This window comes from Theropithecus gelada, chromosome X (assembly GCF_003255815.1).
Source record: "Theropithecus gelada isolate Dixy chromosome X, Tgel_1.0, whole genome shotgun sequence".
Lineage (NCBI taxonomy): Eukaryota > Metazoa > Chordata > Mammalia > Primates > Cercopithecidae > Theropithecus > Theropithecus gelada.
In genome coordinates, this window is record NC_037689.1 from 48,456,421 (window position 1) to 48,461,422 (window position 5,002).

The window sequence follows — 5,002 nt, forward strand, 5'->3', positions numbered from 1 at the left end:
AATATCACATACAAAGAATCTGTAATCAGAATGGCTTTGGGCATCTCGATAGTAACACAGTAACAACAACAACAGAAGACATCAGAGCAATGTGTTAAAAATGTAGTATAACTATGAATAAAGCATGTGAGAGGAATATAAAAATATTTTCAGACAATCAAATATCTCAAAAATATACTTCCCATGCACTTTTTTTTTTACAGTAATTAACCAAAGGATACCCTCTAATAACATAAGCCAATAAGTGAGGAAAGAGGAAGAAATGGCAACGTTATATAGGAAAATTTCAAAGAAAACTTAACAGGATCGTGATTACGAGAGGGTACCAGGTAACAAGTGTGCAGCAGGCATAAATAGCACTAGTCCAGATGAATGCATGATGTTTATTCAATACTGATTTAACCAAAATTTTCATGACAATAGTAGGCATTGGAAAGAGGAAAAACATAGAACTGGCATCATGAAAGAGTTAATCTATAACTTACCAGAAGATGAAGTGAATCAGTGTAATAACTGTAAGCACTCTTCATGTGGTGTGTGTGCATGTGTGCATGCGCACATACTTGTGTGCATTTTCTCCATATTTATCTACAGTTTTTAGGAGAGATGGATTTAAAACTGATTCATCACTGCACTTCTGCTGAAACTTGAAGTTTGATAATAATTAACATTTATAAATAAAAATAGCTATATTTACATATTATGTAGAACTATGGAGATATATAAATGCTAAATTAAGCAATTGAAAGATTCAAAAGTGTTTGCCCCCAGGATAGAGAAGTAAGACTGGGGAATGATGGGACAGTATCACTGTATTTTTATTTTAAGCTTGGTACTGCATTTAATTTGTCAAACTACATATGTCAATGATAAAATAAAGTTACTTTAAAATTAACAATACCAAACTTATTGATCTAGTTGATTTATTTTATTACCATGTAATATATTTTAGGTATCTTTGAGCAAAAGGTATTGGCCTTTTCTACAGGTTTTTAAAATGTTCATGTGAAAAAAATAATTACTACCCAGATACTTTATCTGCATGAAGACAAACAGAAATTTCCAAATGTCCAAAACAACAACAGCAACACTAGTACATTTGCTGGTATATTATCTGATGCAAAGTGTTCATGCAATAAAGGTTCAAATGAATGAACAAGTAATGTTACTCTTTATTCACAGCCTTTACTAAAGATACAGAATACTTATGGTTTGATCATTGATTACAATTCAGTTCTATATGCCTTGAGAAAGTAGAAATAATGTTTAGTGAGTGCCTAGCTACCAAACAATGCTTATGGAGTAAGATTCATTGCATTTAAACATGCATGTTTATGAGGACATGAAATAGACACATTGAGATTCATTAATTTACTCATTTTTCAGAGAGCGTGGATTAAGTACCTTAGCAGGCATTACTCTAAGATGAAAGGATGAAAAGGAAAGTAGGTCACAGTCCCTGCCTTCCAATGATTCATGGTATGTTTCTGAGCAACAAATAGCTACACATTTTCTTTAACTTATACAAAATGATTCCATTATCCTTACTTCACATGTGACAAAATACACAGAGATTTAATAACCTGTCAACAGTCAAATAATTTTTAAGTGACAACATGAGGATTTAAACTTAAATTTACCTTACTCCAAAATTTGCTTTCAGCTACTGCAGATTACCTGTATTGTCCTCAGAAATAATTGTTTCAAAGACGTATCAATTGTTAGGAGATGTTCTAAGGTTAACTCTATGTTACCATTTAACATTATCAACAAGGTTAATACGATTAAGTACATATGCATAGGTCTGATCATTCTAGAAATCTAACACTGGTTGTTTTTTGCATGTTTCTGTGAAGAAAAATGCCATTAATGCCAACAGTTAGAGCCTACCACAATTCTTGTACCCTTCATATTAGAAATACCATTAAGCAAAATTTCCATTTTCTAACTATTCTAACTACTCTATTCTAGAGTAGCTTAAATTGTAGAACTTAAAAACATCTTTGAGGTATGATATAACTATAATTTTTTTCCATTCTTACCTGAGGTTGTATTATAAAAGCACATGCTGGTTGTAAACACTTCCAACAATGCAGAAATGAGCAAGGGGAAAGTGGAGCTTGCTGTGGACACGGCCACAGGACCACGCTTTTGTTCCTGTTGGGATGCCTGGGTCGGTTTCACAGGTCGCCTCGCAGTCCTGCAGGCTGAACCCGTCTCTCTGGGCGCCCCGCGCTGCCTGCCTCCTGGGGACTCTAGGGTGACTTGGATGGATGCCCGCTTGTCTACGGTTCGGCGCGTGCAGTCAGGAGTCTGCACCAAGAATGGTCCATCAATGAGGGAGAGTCCTCTCCGGGAGGGGCTTCCGTGTCTCCCATTCTGGGCCCTTCCAGACTTTTTGCAGGAAGTGCTGTCCTTGAGTCATTCTGTTTTGTCCTGAGGCTGCTGCGAGGAAGGGGACAGATGAGCACATGCTGGAGGGTGGGGACATGCAGGACGGCTTCAGTCCAGGCACAGCCGCAGGTCCCCGGCTGCCCCACTTTCCCTGGCCCGAGAAGAGCAGCCCTCAGCAGGCTGCGGGCACAGTCCCAGCTTAGAGCGCACTGCAGGGCCCCAGCATCCCCGCCTTAATTTTCACCTTTGTTCCCTCCTGTTTTCCGGCTTTGGAGTCCTTGTTAAGAGGGACTCGAACCACAAGGTTATAAACACGACACCTGCATTCCCTTCCAATCCTTCATGGTTTTCTTTTTTACACACAAAGCTTACAACCTTTACTTTTTCCACCTGGAAAACCAGTTTTTCCAATACTTCAAAATACAAATATCCTTTTATCATATGCTGAAAGCCCTACCCACAAGCCCACTTCTGCCTTTGACTCTGTTCACTGACCCTTCATTTGCTTCCTAAACTGACCCTTTTGGTAACTTTCAGTGAAGAGGTGGCTTTAATAAATATATTCTCTAGCAATCTCCAGAACCTTTGCGTTGGTCAGGGTGAGAGGTGCCGCAACGATGTAAACAGAACAGCTGAGTCCTCCAGGTAGGCGCCCAGTGCGAGCTGCACAGACCGCGTGTGTGGGAGTCATGGAGTCAGAGGCGCTTCCTCAAAATGCATCCCCCCAACCCCCACTTCTCCAGAAGAGCACACAGCCCCCAGGGGCCCCAGGACAGGGCTGGTCCCAGCGTATGCACGCCACTTCCTGGTCTTCGGGGGTGGTACGCCGGAGGCTGCCCGTAGCCTGCCCGTAGCAGGAAGCCCATGCAGAGGCCAGGGTCTCTTGTTCCACTTGACGGAGACCCCAGAAGGAGCCAGGGGGCAGCATCAGAGCCTGGGGCCCGGGCAGGGGTGCCCAAGGGCATAGCGGCTGCAGGCCATTGGCAAGGCCAGAAGACGGTGAGTGGAAAGCCGGGGGCGCGTGGAGAGACCCCGAGAAGGGGTTGTGCAGCTGGGAGTCCTGCATTTGCCATTCGTGTTTCATCCGGCGATTTTGTAAGCAGATTTTTATCTGGACCTCCGAGAGCTGCATCTCCCTGGCCAGCCTCTTCGGCTCCAGAGGGCCCAGGCAGTGCCGGAAGACGCCCTCCAAGGCGTGGACCTGCCCCGTGGTGAAGGCAGCCATTGTCCTCTCCGGCGCGGGCCGATTTGAAGACCTAGCTTCCTTGATGCTGACGGCCTGAGGGGTCTCCCGGGTGCCGGATGTCTGGCCCGGGCCAGGGAGGCTCCCGGGGAGATGTTCGCAGGCCTCGGGGTATATGTCGGCCGGAGCAGCTGCTCTGGGAGAACCAATCCAGGGAGCCAAAGCTGGAGGGCTGCTGCCGGCCACGAGGTGGGGAGGAGGAGAGACGCATGGCGGTCAGGTGGGCCGTAGGGAAGGCCAGGTGGGGCTGGCCAGGCGCAGGATCCACCACAGCTATAAATTTTATTAGTGATAAAGTAAGTAAGGTGTAGAGACATTAAGTGGCTAATGAAAGATCAGAGCTACTGTGAGAACAGTTTGGGGATTGAATCCAGGCTTGCTAACACCTAGTGCTAACTCCAGAGAGTGTGAAAAGAAACATTGAAGAATCACCGTGTAGACTGTTTTCAATGTATTACTTGCTGGGTTTTATTTCCTAATGATTCTCTTATGAAGGCTTTTTCAAAATGACTGGCAAAAGCCAAAAAATATTCCATTAAAAATAGGTATGTTTTGATAAATAGGAAAATAGTAGACATTCTAGAAAAGATAAGTAAAAGTGGATTCTTTTTAAAGTTGAATAAACTCTACTATGTAGCACTAAGAAACAATTAATTAGTTGTATATAGAGTCTAAGAATACATTTTAAAAAGGCATTATTAGTCTAGGCACGATCGCTCACCCCCGTCATCCCAGCATTTTGGGAGGCCAAGGCGGGAGAATCGCTTGAGTCCAGGAGTTCAAGACCAGCCTGGGCAACATGGCAAAAACCCCGTCTGCACAAAAAATACAAAAAAAATGCCATGCATGGTGGCGCATGCCTGTGGTCCCAGCTACTCTACAGGCTAAGGTAGGAGGATTGCTTGAGCCCAGGAGGTGGAGGTTGCAATGAGCCAAGATCATGCCACTGCTCTTCAGTCTGGGTGACGGAACAAGACCCTGTCTCAAGAAAAAGAGGGGGGGAGTGGTTATTGAAAAGAAAAGTGAGGAAACACAAGAACGAATGGTAGCATACTATTCGTAGCATTCATGAATATTAAAATAAATAATAATATATTTGTCAAGGATACAAATATGTATTAGGATATAACACAGTATACTAAGTACCATGGTGGTAATATATGGTGGGAGGAAGTGAGTGTGGACATTGAGACAAACGAGCAAACATAAAATAGTATTTTAAAAATTAAATAAAACAAGAATGGAGCCTTGCATAGCCTGCTAATATGAGAAATAGGAGTAACTGAGCTCTCTGCACCTGAGGTCCAAAAAGCAAATAAAATATATTATTGTTGATATTCTTTAATAAAATCAAATTTTTAAATA

General features: G+C 42.8%; 1 pseudogene; it reads right to left on the reverse strand.

Annotated features, from left to right (window-relative positions):
- Window positions 1-3,089: 3,089 nt before the first annotated feature.
- LOC112615148 lies at window positions 3,090-3,848 on the reverse strand (annotated as a pseudogene).
- Between the last annotated feature and the right edge of the window lie 1,154 nt (window positions 3,849-5,002).